The 16887-nt window shown below is 41.2% G+C and overlaps 1 protein-coding gene and 1 pseudogene across 4 annotated transcripts in view; both read left to right on the forward strand.

Moving 5' to 3' along the window:
* The window catches only part of DMD (dystrophin), a 1248719-nt gene that overhangs the window by 529465 nt on the left and 702367 nt on the right, over positions 1–16887 (forward strand). The gene's annotated exons all lie outside the window — the stretch shown is intronic.
* On the forward strand, positions 16303–16420 carry LOC136646737 (5S ribosomal RNA; annotated as a pseudogene).

Raw genomic sequence — 16887 nt, forward strand, 5'->3', positions numbered from 1 at the left:
GAACACAGAATCCATTTCCCGTTTCTCAAGATAAAATACCCTAATTTCCCCAAAGCAAAGATCAGCAATCCCCTCTGCCTTGCAGGAACATGTATTATTGAAACATTTGCAGGCTGGGACAGCTGGGACTCAAGAGTGCCCTTTCTCAGTGTTCCCCATTTTTTGCTGCTGCTGAGCTCCAGGCTTGTTCTTCTCTTCAATTCCTGCTCCAGGCTGCTTGCACACTGTTTCAAAAAGGCATGATTGGGGACCTGAAAGAAGGAATGGAGACATCTGTTAGAGTGACCACTCTCCTTTTTCATGGTTCAGATCTAAGATGAGTAGCTGTCCCCACCCCCTCACCGTTTATCTTTTTACCTTATTTTTGGACACTTGTAGTCCTCCAGGAACGTCTGTGCTGTTTTAGGAGCCTAACAGCCCAGTTCTATTCTTCGCTCCCACCCGCTGGTGCAGCTGTGCCAGAAAGGCACGTGTTCTATCCAGCATGGGGTCGACTGGGAAACTTCGGAAGGGAAAGGGAATTTAAATCCCCTTATCCCTCTGAAACCTCCAGCTTTGCAATGGGTCTCAGATCTGTGCCATCGATTTTGCTGGTGCAAGTTCAAGGAGAGAAAGGGGGCAGGTAGGCTGCAGAAAAGGAGGATAGGATCTACCACTGCTGGATACACCACGTCTTGCAGCCCACCACCCCATTCCTCCCCTTTCCCCACCTAGTTTTGGAAAAGGAAAGAAAGTTTTATATGATAACAGTGGAGAAAATGGCATTTTCTTTCTTTTCTGGAAACCAGACTGTTGGCACATGGGGCCTGTAGGCATTTGTGCTGGCAGTCCAAAAGCGCACAACAGCAGCTCATCTTTTCAGCACCACACCAGCACTTACAACTGCGGGTTGGGAGATCACTTCCATAGGCCTCCAATAGGATTGGGCTGTTACTTTTAAACATGTGTAGCAGTATGAGTGAAGACATTGTGAGCAAATGGTGTACATCAAAGTTGTGTCACTAATAAAAATATTATGATATCAGATTTTTCACTCCAACTATTTAGATTAATAAAGAGATTTTGATAATAGATGTCCAACTAGGTAATGGGTTAGCCAGAACGAGTTCAATTGATTATTCAAATAAGCCATTCTATTTTGCAGAGAAAGAGAGAGAGAATATATTTAATATATTACCTCAGAATTAGCTGCTGACAATGGCTACATGTATTTCTAACATCAGCATAAAATGGTCTATAATAATCCTGTTATTCTGTGTACTCGTCCTTGTGGAATGGTTTTTTTTCCCTGTTTTTCCAATTACAGCTCTATTCTTTACAATACTGCTTTTACTAAAGAGAGGAAATGAATTGATTTATCCTTCTCCTTACTTGTTCTGCTGAGTAAGTTATAAATAGTTTCACTGAAAGATGCCATACCAAAATAACTTGAACGATTTGTTAGTATTATTGTCATTGAAATTCAAAGTGTTCTGAAGTAATTGGTTTTTGGTTTACAGGCTTAACTTTTACAAGTTTAAGATTATCAGGCTCATAAAAAAGCATTCATGGTATAATGAAATGTTCAGTCAAGGTTGTTGAAAGTATGTTTCAGTTAAAAGGTCTTACTTAATAGGGACAGCTCTCTTGGGCCATATTTACATATTACATTTTGCGAAGATTTTTATATGCAGCTATGTGCTAAAGTTTTCAGTGTGCCACCTCAGTTTTATAGCGAACGTGTGTTTATATAAACCCTTCTATGTGAAAATGGTGCACATAGTACACTGGTGCAACTACATATGTAAGGTGGAAGGCTTATTTTAAATAAATTTAAAAATCCCCCCCATCCATTAAAATGTGGAGTGGGGGGGAAAAATACCACTGATTTGTAAAATACTTATCATTCTGCTACAGAGAAAGTGATACTCAAGTGACAACTTCCCAGTTTTATTATTTTGCTTTATTCAGACATTTTGTATTGAACACCCTGTAAGTCATATACTGGGAATTACCCACTAGCTTGGGGGGGGGGGAGGGAAATGCTAAGTTTCATCAGGTACCTGGCCGCCTGTGTAAAGTGGCTCCCCCCCTCGCCTTCAGAACCAGTCGCAGCTGCAAAAGCAACATGGAGGCACCTTCTTTGCTTTGCTTTTGCAGCCGCAACTGGCTCTGAAGGTGAGGGAGAGGGGTCGCTTTACATCAGCAGCCAAGCTCTTGAAGAAACTCAGCATTTTGCCCGCCCTCTAGGAACACCAGTAGAATGACCCTACTTTGCCCTTGCTGTGTTTAGGAAATGTGTAGTGAATCAGTTGAACTTGTCCCTTGATTTTATTTTTTACATGTTCCCTGGTTCATGGCCCTTTACCCCCATTCTGCCTGAGTATAAAGCAAAACAAACTGGATTATGTTTCGCTTGAAACTGCCTTAACATTTTAGATAAAGAAGTAAACAACGTTGCTGATTCTGTAAAAGTGAAGTTGATCCTATTCATTTGCCACTTCATGCAAAAATCTTTGTGACCAAGCTTAATTGCCCACATACCCCAATTAGATTTGAGATAAGGAGTTTTGAATTACAAATTGGCTTCAGCTTCTTGAACATATTCACATACTGCACTGGATCCTAACTATCCTAATACTTCACCCTCCTTTTAATGTGGACCCCTGCCTTGGAGGAGACAACTCAGCTCTACTGTCCTGCCCCATGTTTTTTTTCAGATGACACCCCTTCCCAGCTTTAAGCTGCAGATGAACTCCTTACCACCATTGACCTCTGTGAGGAGTCAGCATCACCCCTTTCAAGTCAATCAATCTCAAAGGTGGATTTTGCACTAATTGCTCAACAAGGTCCCAAACAGCATCTCTGTGCTGAGCAGCCTCTTGGAAATAGATGTTGAGGCCATTTTACTAATCTGCTTCCCTCAGGGTTCTCACCAAATATCCTGTTCTTAACCCTTTTCCCACATGAAACCTGACATTCAAAGGAACTAGCCTAGTGCAGTTTCCCCTCACTCCACCTGCCAACTACGAAATTGTTAGGCCTCATTGCATATCACCTAAAAACAAATCTGAACCCAAAATTAACAATAGAGACCATCACCCTGTACAATCCTGGCTGCAGATGTGTGATAGAAAGCTGAGCAATAGAAACTCCCCTGTCACCACCCCGCTCTTCATAAGTCCAAATCTCCCCTCATCTTATTCTCACAACTGTATGGTATAAGTTAGTCTGAAAGAGAGAGGATGTCTTAAGTGACCTTCCAACTGAAGGTTGTGGAGTTCCAGCATACCACAAGGGATTTTAGGGTCCGGAGTGGGCAGTGGAGCATCCATGAGTACCTGTTCATAGCTTACCCCAGAGCTGCTGGCAGTTATTGAAGCTTTTGGCAAGCTTTGCTCATTGCACCATGAAACAGTTCTCTTTTAAGTGACAGTACCTGTGACCTTTTTTTGGACAGTGAGCTCCTGGCTATTAATAACAGGAATTTCCTGGGGTGGGCTTTGCAAAGGAAATACCTTTTTATGGATAGCAAAGCAGTATCTGAATTATCAAAAAAAGGCATTTAAATATTGATCAAAAGAGCCGGTGCAAATGGTGCACATATAAAGAGCAGTCAAATTCTGAACTGAGCCACACAGCAGCTCTGGAGGACTTTTTGGAGAGAAGATGTGGCAAAGATCCTTTTTTTGTCACCAAAATGGGCAACTGCTGAATCAGCATCTAATTTTGGTCTATGGTCAGGCAAGGCTTGTTGTCATGGACTTGTCACCCAGAGACTTCAGAAGGCATTCTTTCAGAATGGATGCAACTATCACAGCTGGGCAGATGGCATCAAAGATACAAAGTGGTGGAAATCCAAAGTATTTAAGTATTACATGAGTATATGAGTGCTTCCTTGCTCCTCAACCTCCTCCCATAGGGGAAGCTCCACATTGAAGTTGGTGTAAGGAAGTTTAGGGTCCATTTTCCCCAAGATACAGTGTAATGCCAGAAGCTGCTGCTAGTTATTTATTATGGTCAAGTGTGTAAACCAGAGCGACCTAGAGTTCAGATTCTCAGTGTGATGCCGTGGTTAGACTAGGACTGGAATACGCAAGTTCAAATCCCCACTGAATCAAAAAGATCATTGAGTGAAGGATATCCATCTATTCCTCCCTGAACTCATGAAAGAAGACTAGGATTAAAATGGAATGAATAATAAGAAATGCCCATATGGTGAGATCTAGCTACCCCAGGGGATCATTTGCTTCCCGCTGTAAAAAAGATTACCTGATAGGTAAAGTATAGCAGTATTTTCAGCCTGCTACATAGGGAACCAAACTCAAAGCCTAGAGAGGACATGCTCTGGAATCAAGAAAGCACTTGGAAGTGAAAATCAACCCTTTCATTAAAATAGGCTAGAATTAAATCCTGTTAAAATGCCATTAAAATCCCTGTTCTTCTCTGACAGTATTTCTCAAACTGTGGATTGGGACTCACTAGGTGGGTCACCAGCCAATTTCAGGTGGATCCCCACTCATTTCTATATTTTATTTTTCATATATTAGAGTAGTATGTGACTACATTTGGGGAAAAGCTACAGATCTATACTTTTAACAGGCTATAATGTACAGTGGTGCCTCGCATAACGAATGCCCCGCGCACCGAAAAACTCGCATAACAAAAGAGTTTTTCGATTGAGTTTGGTAACTCGCATAATGAAAGTTTCTGGCCGTGCTTCACATAACGAAAACGTTTTAGGTCCATGCTTCGCATAACAAAAACTTTTTAGGTCCGTGCTTTGCATAACGAATTTTTTTAAAAATTAAAAATTTCGTGTATGCTTCAAATTTTAGAAATCCTCTGTACAGTATGTATGCCTTTAAAGAGCACATAATAAACACTTTGTAAACCAAATTTGACTTCGTTTTGACCTTTTTTGCCCATAGGAACGCATTAATTAAATTTCAATGCATTCCTATGGGAAAACGCAATTCGCAAAACGAAAAATTTGCATAACGAAAGGATTCGCAGAACGGATTAATTTCGTTATGCGAGGCACCACTGTATATTTATATGCTTTTACCAATGATAGTCAATGGGACTTACTCCTGGGTGAGTGTGGGTAGGATTCTAACCTAGGATTGCTAAAAATTATCCTGCTTGATGATGTCAATTCCGGTCATGACATCACTTCTGGTGGGTCCTGACAGATTCTCATTCTAAAAAGTGGGTCCCGATGCTAAAAGTTTTTAGAACTCCTGTCCTATGCGATTAACCACAGCTTTTGAAAATCAAGTCAGATTGTCATTTTTCAAAAAGCATATACTTGGATGATCCTCCAAGGTACGGAAGTTTTGTAAATGGTTAAGGAAGCTACTGATAACGGTTCTTGATGTATTACAGGGCTTCTCAAACTAGGGTGTCGTGACATTCCAGCCAGAGGGCCCCTAGACTCTGATCCTTTAAAGGGCAGGGACAGGGGGAGGCAGCGATGCAATCCCCAGGATTGTGTTGCTAAGGGGGCTGCAGGGACTGGCATGTAGTTACCAGTCCCTGCTGCAGCCTCCCAGGGATGCAGGGAACCCTGTGTGACCCTCCACAGGGCTCCCTAGCCTTCAAAAACTGAAAGCGGAGTGATCGCACTCCACTTCTGGTTTTGTGGAGGCAGGGCGCAATCGCTCCGCTTTCACTTTCTGAAGCTCGGGCAAGGCTTCACACACACACACACACACACACACACACACACACACACACCCAGGAGGCTGCAGCAGGGACTGGTTAGTGCATGCCAGTCCCTGCAGCCCCCTTAGCGATCAAATGATCCTGGGGGTCATGTTGCTGCCTTCCACCCACCTCCACTGTCTTCCCCGCTCTCCCACATAGTGGTTCTCAAACTCTCCCAGAAAGTTTGAGAACCACTGGTGTATTGGGTATTTCTCAATAGATCTGTACCAAACTCAGAGAGTTGGTGTTTAATGTCACTTAGCTCTGACTAGATGGTGGTTTGCATTTTATGACCAATATAATATTCAGAGTTTCTGTTGCTCATAAAATCTGAGCCATCTCTCCATTTTGCCAAAAAACTGCAGAATGTAACTAGGTGGTATGCACCACCACCATCTTCTGAAATTTATCTTGATTTTCTGCTAAATGTATGAAGGGAAATGTATCAGTACAGTCTATGGTATGTGCTGAGACATCTGGGCAAGTTTTCCTATATTCTGCATTGACAGCAGAACATAGGGCATGAAGCTAAGAAATGTTTCACCCTGGCATTCTGTCTTCTCTCTTCTGTTCAGGATGAGGGCAGAAAATGCTCTTGCATTGTCATTAGTCTTAATGGAGTAAGGGGAAAAGGTTTGCTGGAGGAATGACAGGTGATACTGCTGATCCTATTGAATTTCTGCCTGGACATATACTATAGTAGGCAGCATTTTGTGGAAGTACTTGTGCCTTATAGAGATGCATCAGACGGACATTACTTAGTTGCATCTCTAAAAAGTGATTGAAAACCTTTTATAACTGTTATTCTGCCTGGATGCATCTCTCCCAGTCTAATGTTGAGATGAAAGACCATCGCAAAGGGAGGTTTCTTAGACCCTAATTTGTAATGCTAGCATAATACACAGCAAAACAGAATCTTTTTTTGTAGATTTGTAAGTGTAAATAAGTGTACAGATATTTCAAGTTTGGAACAATTGCATCTATAGTGATATGTTAGCAATGTTTATAAAAAACATAGACTTGTGAAAATGTGTTCATGTCTCTGTTTCGTAATTTAGATCTGAAATAAAAAGTAGAAACTTCCCATATTGTTGAATGAATGTATAATAATCTGTCTTCCGTATACAATATGAGTTTCATCTTTCACACTTTCTCTTTCGAAAATATGGAAAGAAGGAAAATGAATCTATACTACTGTATATACATATGCAAATTTTCAGATTTGTATATGCAAATCTCCAAGGGTTTTCTAGGGTTTCCATATTTTACTTGAACATTTATAGTAAGTAGAATAAATTAGTTACAGTGTAATGTAGGAGAAGAATATAATTCCATCAATGTGTTCTGGCAGTTCTGTAAAACCCCTGGGGTGGAAGCTGGAGTAGTTTGTCATGTAAGGAAGGAAAAGCATCCATTCTTATCCCAAGAGACTATGTTCAAAAGTTTTCTGTTTTTTTACAAATCTTTTTATTAGCATTTTTAATGCCAGAGTAGATTTTATTTTTCTTTCATTCCTTCATACTAATCATGTATGTTTTGAAAAGCACATTATTGCTACATTTTCTGTAGCATGGTAAATTGCCTGTATAGGTATTATAAGCCTTGCATATCAACTAAATTAAAGTGGCTTGCATTCATTGTATTTCAGACCATGATTTAAAATCAAGATTGCAGGTTAAAATTTTAAGAGGCATCACATGAATCTTCCACATCATAGCAATGACAAAAACACGATTATATTAAAGCTTTTTGTTCTCTCTCTCTCCCTGGTTCTACTTTGCTACAGATAGGACTGAATGTGTGATGGCTTAACCATCATGACAGTTTTTTTGTTGCTTTATGTGCACACAAATAGAAAGCACATTTCTGTTACATTTTTTTTACTTCATAAGAACATAAGAACATAAGAACAGCCCCACTGGATCAGGCCATAGGCCCATCTAGTCCAGCTTCCTGTATCTCACAGCGGCCCACCAAATGCCCCAGGGAGCACACCAGATAACAAGAGACCTCGTCCTGGTGCTCTCCCCTACATCTGGCATTCTGACTTAACCCATTCCTAAAATCAGGAGGTTGCGCATACACATCATGGCTTGTACCCCATAATGGATTTTTCCTCCAGAAACTCGTCCAATCCCCTTTTAAAGGCGTCTAGGCTAGACGCCAGCACCACATCCTGTGGCAAGGAGTTCCACAGACCGACCACGCGCTGAGTAAAGAAATATTTTCTTTTGTCTGTCCTAACCCGCCCAACACTCAATTTTAGTGGATGTCCCCTGGTTCTGGTATTATGTGAGAGTGTAAAGAGCATCTCCCTATCCACTCTGTCCATCCCCTGCATAATTTTGTATGTTTCAATCATGTCCCCCCTCAAGCGTCTCTTTTCTAGGCTGAAGAGGCCCAAACGCCGTAGCCTTTCCTCATAAGGAAGGTGCCCCAGCCCCGTAATCAGCTTAGTCGCTCTCTTTTGCACCTTTTCCATTTCCACTATGTCTTTTTTGAGATGCGGCGACCAGAACTGGACACAATACTCCAGGTGTGGCCTTACCATCGATTTGTACAACGGCATAATAATGAAAATCATAATACAGATTGGCAATCATGAGAAGGTAAATTGTTTCTGCATGTACATTATTTCTGTGGAGGAAGAATTTTGTTTGTTTGTTTGTTTGTTTGTTTGTTTGTTTGTTTGTTTGTTTGTTTGTTTACAGCAAAGAGGTTTACACCCAAGCAATTAAAGCAGTATCCTGTATGAGTCAAGTGGCACTCGCTGTTTAAATTCTCTTCTATATTTTTATTACACTGTTACGTCCACACAGTGTTACACCCTTACTACTGCTCCTACAAAACCTTTAGACCAGGGGTCGGCAAACTTTTTTTGCATAGGGGCCAGATGCGCATGGGGGAGGGGCAGGAGCAAGGCCTCCTTTTTTTGCATAGGGGCAGGAGCAAGGCAGGTTTGATGGCACTCGACCATTGCCCTGATGGTGACCAGGGACTAGCATTGGCCACCGCTAGCTGACCACCCACACACTCCGATTGCCCTAGCTATTGCCCAGCCATCCAGTAACAGTTTTGCTGCCATTCCAAGCAGCACTTGCTGACGAGGATCGGTTCACAGCTCACCTGCTCCCTTCCCCTGCGCTGTAGCACCATACCTACCATGCACTTCCTAGTAGTACAAGGCACAGACAAAAGATGACTGCTGACACCACCCTCCCCACACATACTATCATTCTTCTTCATCTCAGATCAGCATTTTCCAGATGCGTGTGATCTGCAGAATTCGCTTTTCTAAGCAATCCAGAGATGTGCCCATTGCATGCTCAGTCAGCATAGCCCAGAAGTACAGAGTAACCTGCTCCCCTTAATCCATGAGCTCAGTCATCTTCCTCAGTCTGCATGGCCAAGTGGTCTCCATTTCAACATGGCTTGAGCAACAAGTAATCCCCATAGAATTTAGACTCCCTTCTCCACCCCACCCCAACATCTGATTGTGAACCTGATGATTTCAGGTGGCGGGCCTGATCTGGCCTGCAGGTTGCTGACCACTGCTTTAGACTAAAGTCTCTGGATGTTTGGGTACTGTGTAGGCTAGGGACCTCATGTACACTCAGAATTGTAGACCAGGCCTCTCGAAGGCATGCGGTAGGCTCAGAAAACCTCCCAGATGCGACCAGAACAAGTTTCCGGTTGTGTCTGGGAGATCTGAGGCGGGCGATCCGGGGGTTCAGCATTCGCAACGGGGCAAATCTGTGTATGCCTAATCTGCTGATAAGGAGGCCCCACCTGTATTTCAGCATCCCAGGTGTGAAAAGGAATAAATATAATTTGCTTAAAAGGTTTACTTGGATGCCCCAGGGGCCTGGATGTTCAGCTCTTTTGTAGCTGACCTGTGGGTCACTCTGCCTGTCACCTTGCCCCTGTCAGGCAATAGGCCTTCCTTTGGGGCAGTGCTAGTTAGTGGTGGTATGAGAAAAATTTCCTATTAGTATTGTGAACCAGTGCACACAAACCATATATGAACAAATACGCCTTGTACTACATTACAGTATTGTCTGTACTATTGTCCACATTGTCTGCACTAACTGGCAATGCCTCTTTGTGGTTTCAGGCTTCTCACAGCCCAACCTGGAGACACCATCAAACCTGGAATCTTCTGCAGGCAGAGCATGTACTCTGTCACTGAGTTACTTCCTTGTTCCCTAGCCACTCATATAAAGAAAGTCACCCTCATGAGAATCAACTAAAATAAAAGGGGGCTCTGCATTGGGTTCATATCATATACCTTTGCCGTTAGAAATATAGGGTCTGGTCCTGACCTTTGCACGCCAGCTCAGCACCAGTGCGTAGTGTCACAAACATGCCGTAAGGAACGCCTGTGACACATTCTGCCAACGCGGGTGTTGGCTTGGCACAAGCCTGTGAGCCAGTGCAGGGCAGAGGACTGGTGAGCACTGCCTGTGGGGGCATCAGGCAGTGGAGAAGTAAGTGCGGACATGGGAAAGGTGAGGGCAGGGGAGGCATGGTGGGGGAGGGAGTGGGGCAGGAGGGGGGCAGGATCATTAGAGCTCAGGTCTGCTGGATCTGGATCCCTGCATCAAGCCTCTCGGCCCAACACTTGCAGAGTCAAGTAGCCCCATTGTGGGGCTACTTTTCTTATACAGGGGAAGGGGATGAATGTCCCCCAAGGAGCCACCAGTGGCTGCCATAGCACTCTAGGGTGCCGGGCAGCTCAGAATTGGGCTGATAGTCCTATTAACTTCTATAGAGAAATTCAAAGAATTTTTCCCCCTTGATTCTTAATAAAATGAAATTTATGAAATTTCAGAAAGGTAACTACTTTAACACAGGAATTTTATGAAATGTGAAATTTCCTATGTTAAAGTAGTTACCTTTCTGGATGTTGAGTACCGAAATGTCCAAAGGCTTCTATCTTTCATTTCAGTGAGTTGTATCTGAATGCATGTTGGAATAGTGATTCAGCTAAGTACTTTAACCTGGATGAAAATGGGAGATAAATATTTGTAAACAATTCATGTTGTTTATGAATCCAGGCCCAATGCAGCCCCCCCCCATTGCCTTCATTTAAAACAAACAAAAACATCCATTTGTCATTTTAGCTACTTCAACAAGTTGCCACGGAGTATCTTGTTTTGACTCAAAGTGTATTGTATGGTTCATGTATATGTTGCATAAAGTATAAGCAATATCTGTAAGATTGTAGGGAACCGTATACTTTCAAATAATATATGGTATCAATGGTACAATTATATGCTGTTAAAATTTGCCTTTTATTATTCATGAAATAAGAACTTGTAGCTATGATAAACTATAATTAAGACTGGCTGGGGTCTTTTATCATGCACTACTGGAGCACCTAGGGATTTTTTGTAAGACAGTCAATTAAATATTTAAACACCAGTAGAAAGTCCTTGTAATTTTGGATTCCCAGCACTGAACTTTTGATTAGGAAAAAGTAGGTGCATGATAACTTTTTCTGAGCTCTGTCCTGATAATTGATAACTCTTGTTTCTTAAAAAGAAAAAAAAAATGAATGAAACTCCCATTTTCCTTCATATGTGAGAGATATTTCATTTGCTGTAAAATATACAGTGGTGCCTCGCATAACAAAATTAATTCGTTCCGCAAGTCCTTTTGTATTGCGAAAATTTCGTCTTGCGAAACGCGGTTTCCCATAGGAATGCATTTAAAATTAATTAATGCGTTCCTATGGGCAAAAAAAGTCAGAACAAAGTCAAATTTGGTTTACAAAGTGTTTATTAAGTGCTCTTTAAAGGCATACATACTGTACAGAGGATTTCAAAAATTTCAAGCACAAAACTTCAACCTTTTAATTTTAAAAATTCGTCTTGCGAAGTACGGCCATAGAAAAAATTCATCTTGCGAAGCACAGCCATAGAAAATTCGTCTTGCGAGTCACCGGAAATAATCGCAAAAACGCTTTTGTTTTGCGAGTTTTTTGGTGCGCGAGGTATTCGTTATGCGAGGCACCACTGTATGTTGGACAGAAGAACTTTAATTTTTTTTTTGGTGGTCATTCCAAATAGATCTGTAATTCTTGAAACCTATTCCTAGAATCATATTTTTAAATTAGTTCAATAATTTTATCCAACATCCACCTGTGGCATGATTCCCCAAATAATAATGAGCTTCATTATACAGGTTGAGTCGCATTATTCGGAGGATTCCATTCTCAGAACTCAAGTGAATGACAAAAATCACATTGAAGCAAATCCATTAAAAAAAACAATGTCCCTTTGTCAGGTGATTTAAAAACAGCCTTGCTGACCTTTGTGATATTTCAGAGGCGTTAGGCAGACAATCTATCAATCAGTCTCCCTCCAGGTGCTTAGAAAGGCTTCACTCCAAGCCACCGACCCCTCCCTTCATCAATGCAAAGTGATAATCTTTCTTTCACGTGCTCGGGGGAAGAGAGGGGTCTCTTGCCTTGTGGTGAAACTATTCTAAGTGCCAGGAGAGAAAATGATTGATGGATTGTTAGCCAGCTGCCCTCTCTTGCATTAACGAGGCTATTATTAACAACTGTTTTCCTGTAATTTAAAGGGCCCTTCTCATCAAGATAGAAATCCATGGATAATTAGGTTGTACCTGTAATCGCTTGCATTACTGTCTCTCTACAACACTAAGAAAAGCAGTTTTTAAAACTATGATTTTAAAGGGATGCATTTTTCCCTTTCTCCAGGGATCAGCACATTCCTTCTCATTTGCAGTGGCCATTTGCGTTAAGTCAAATTGGTGTATAAAAAATTTGTATATAACAAGGGTGGACCTGTAAATATTTCTAGGGTCAGAGATTTCTCACCATTCCTAGTTATCTTGTTCCATTCTTGTTTAAAACCATTTGTTACCAAAAAGGCTGCTTTGTTTAGGGGAATTAGTATATTAGCCTTTTGGAAACTCTTAGGATCATAGGCTGGATAGCAAGACAGCGTAAAGCAAAGAACTCCCTTGTTTAGCTTAAAGAGGAGACTGGGAGAAAGGTAACTTTCAATCAAAGGATTATATTTTATTGCAAAAACACACAAAGGTAAACAATAATACACATGGAGAATTGATAAGTATAGATTTCTAGTACTTGTGTCTAGCGAACCTAGCTTGTGGTGGCTGCATGTGCTATGTATTTGGGTGCATCCGAAAAGGAATCAGAAACGGATAGGTTGTAGGGAAGTATTTTAGGGGTTCCTTAATCTGCTAAACCCAGTTTGCTAACTAAAGATGGGGGAGAAGGGAGGAATAGATAGGGAAGAAGGGGAAGGGTTTTAGACACAAGATATATTTACCTGTCCGGGGTGCAGTTGGATGGGAAAGAGTCCTAGGAAGGACTGCTCCCGTGGGAGAGCAGTCAGAGAGAGCGAGACATGTGCTCTGAGCCTTCTCTTAAGGGGTTGTGTGACCTGGAAGCTGATCTAGAACTGACCGGAAGTATCCCAGAGCTGTGCACATGCTCAGTATACACACAGGTAAAAAAAAGGTGGAAGGGTCCAGAAATCAGCTATCAGCAAAGCCTGACTCTGGGGGAGGGAGGCAATTTGCATAAGGTGCTTAAGAGTGTTAAAGCTACAACAAAAGAACAATAGACTTCCTCCGGAGGTGCATGCTTGTTTTGCATAATCAGGAGACATTCCTAGACTGGAGGAGGGGATGTAATCACAACTTGTGACCTTTACCAGGTTTTTTTGGAAATTGGGCTTGTTTGCTTGGCCTGTATGATATCTTAGTCCATAATATATATACAAAAATCACAACTTGGAAGGGAAAAGGGGATTTTCACGTAACACATTTGCTGATTAGATTGCTGTAATTTGATCTCATTGTTTCTTCTTATTCTCATAATCCAACCCCTCCCTCTTGATAAAGAGCCTTTTAGAACTTTTGGTGGCTGCCACTATGAATACCATATAAGGCTCTTCTGAGCAATGCTACAAACAGCTTTGTGCTCCTGGTAGAATGGCAGGATAAAAACGATTAAATGAAATGGGAAGGTGTGTGCTCTGGTTGTGTGTGTACCTGCATTGGCTATTGTCGTTTGATCCAATTGGCATTTGTGAGTGAGCCACTCCTATTGTGAGCAACTACACAAGAACAGTATTGTGTGGAGCAGCTGCCATATAGAGGCAGCTTCAAGTGGCCTCTTTTTGTTAGCTGTATTATGAGAGATAGCACTTGCTTTAATTGTGTTGTGGACTGTGATGTGTTGCTTCATTTCCCCCCTCCCTTTGTTTTATGTGTTTGTCACCAATATTGAAACATGTTTAGAGTACAAACACAGGCTTAGACTATTGATTTGTCACCAATATTGAAACATGTTTAGAGTACAAACACAGGCTTAGACTGTTGAATGTCTTTGACAAGTTGTGGCGTGCATGTTGTGCAAGCATGTGCTTCACCAGCTTCCTGTCCCTATAAATGATTTTGAGGTGAGCTTTCTCACCTTTTGGCAGTAATTTTACAGTAATCTCAGAAGAAACGTTTATTTAAACTGGAAATGTTTATGACGTATCAAGAACAGGCATGTAGCAAAATAATCATCTGCGACCAGACAAAATTTCTTAGTCTAAACCAGTCATTTTCAACCACTGTGCCGTGGCACAGTAGTGTGCCGCGAATGATCCCCAGGTGTGCTGCGGGAATTTGGAAGAGGGTCATTTATCAATAGGACCATTAGGGGATGTGAGCCCCCACTGACAGCACAGTGTGCCTTGTCAATTGTCAAAAAGCTGATGGTGTGACTTGACCATTTTAGTGCCTTGCCAGTGTGCTGCGAGATTAAAAAGGTTGAAAATCACTGATCTAAACTTTTGCTGAACATCCATTTTTATTAGGGATGTCCCAAAAAACTTTCTTTCATTTTTCACTTTGTTGCTTTGGCTGGTGGCTTGTTTCATTTGTTGGCTTATTTCAAAAATTTGCTTCTTTTTGTGTCTGATTTGGGTAGTTGCTTAATTTCAAAGTGGATTCATTTTTTGATAGTTTCTCATTGACATGAGCAGGCAAATGTCAGTTGAATTAAAATCTCAATTGTAACTTTTAATTTTTTTAAAAACCTGGATGAAATCTATAAGAATGATATTGTCATAAAATCACTGTACTTTATGTATGTTTCAATTCCTTTCTATATATTTTTGGTTCTATGTATGTTTTATATATTTCCCTATGTTGGGGGCAAGCTTAAACCCAATAGTACCATGCTCTTAATTATTTCATTCTGCTTGCTGGTCTTTGTACAGATTTTGTATATACACGCTTGATTGGGAAGAAGTGAGGCAATAGAGAGAAAATGCAATGTCCTCTTTTATGCTTCTCATAATCACATACATTCTGGTACGAGAGTGATCTTAGTACCATTCCCCAGATTCGGATCTGTGGATGGCAGGTTGTTATTTATTTGCCAATACTTATATCATTGTCATGGCAACTGGTAATCTTCAGATGTGTGTTGTTCTTTAGATACACAAGTGATTGTAGTCAAAGAAGATTTTGCAATGTAGTATCTGTATTTAAACAACAACAAAAAAGCTTTAAAAATACTCATCTGATGGAGTTGACTCAGCTCCATGAAAACCTATTCCAAAATATTATAGTAACAGCCCAACCTACCTAAATTTCTGTGTGGCAGTGCAGTAGTGCTAGCATGGCTATTGCTTTATCATGTGGAAGATTTATGGCTGCTGGAGGTCTCCTCAGGGTAAGGGGGCATTTGTCCCCTTGCTATGGGGTAGGCCCCAGCAGTCGCTATGTGTCAACTTAGACCTGCATCAGTGATATCACTGGTGCAAGTTTGCATTAATCCACGAAGGCAGATCAGATCTAAGAAGGGCAAAGAAGGGGGCCACTTCAATCCTGCAGCTTTCCAGCTACCAATAGCAGTGACAATTTATGAGAGTCTAGAGCAGATTGACAAAATGGGTCAGGTTGGCAATCATCCAAGAGTTCTTAAGGAATTCAAATGTGAAATTGCAGATCTTCTGACAAAAATATATAATTTGTCCTTACATCTGCCTCTGTGCCGGAGGCCTGGAAAGTAAGCAATGTAACACTCATTTTTTAAGAGGGATTGGGGTGAGTGGGTGGGAATTGGGACTGTACAAGCCTGTCAGCTTAACAGCTTCCTATTCCATTATGCCTAAATATACAATCCTTATTGGATTCAGGAATCATAGGCCAGATGACTGGCCTGTGATTCCATATAGTTGCTATAGCTGGGGACAGAGAAAAGTAGCCTGAGTTAGTTGTACTGAAGTCTCCCTGCTTCATTTTGGCATGTTAAAATGTCTGTCATAAGATACAATGCTCATAGCTGCAGAGAATAAATAAGGGAAGGGTTCAAGGCCCTAGCCATGGAAAAGTGGATTAAGATCTGAGACTACATTCCCAGAAAATCCAAGTCTGTGATGGATTCTAGTAAAAAATAAAAAGAATTGTTGTTTGTTTAATTCTATGTAGTTGTTTAATTCTAAGAATGCTATATATGATTGTTTAATGGAAGTGCAACTTTCATAATGCCATTGTGGAGAGATATGAGGGGGGTGTATGTTGCCAGATTATCATAAACATGATAATGCACCACTGGCAATCTGGCTGTTACCCTGCACATGCCAGATCTCGTCTGATCTTGGAAGCTAAGCAGGGTCAGGCCTGGTTAGTACTTGGATGGGAGACCGCCTGGGAATACCGGGTGCTGTAGGCTTATACCATAGTCTTTTGAGACTGAAGGTTGCCAACTATGTAAAAGTATTGGAACAATTCTGACATTATGGTGGGGAAATGCTTCAAGACCAAATAATGCATCAACTTTCAGTATCTTTATTATCTGGCTAATTCTGACATTTGACAGACCCACAAAGATAATGGTTTGCATCCCAAGTTTATTTCAGCAGGAGTTCTGTCTAGCTATATTTAGGATTCAACCCAATGTTTCCATACCTTTTATATCATCTAGTTTGACTTGGGTAATTGATCAACACAGTTTGAATTAATTAATGCAAATGTAAGAAAATATAATTTAAGTTCAGTTGCATAATGGACATAGTAGCTGGATAATATATGTAAATTATTAATGTGTTTATAACTTGTCAACTTACAGTCCAATCTTAGGCTACCCTTACAGCAGAGTTATGCTGCCAGAACTCATGTTCTGATGGCATAAGATGCTTT

This window comes from Tiliqua scincoides, chromosome 3, assembly GCF_035046505.1.
Source record: "Tiliqua scincoides isolate rTilSci1 chromosome 3, rTilSci1.hap2, whole genome shotgun sequence".
Taxonomy (NCBI): Eukaryota; Metazoa; Chordata; class Lepidosauria; order Squamata; family Scincidae; genus Tiliqua; species Tiliqua scincoides.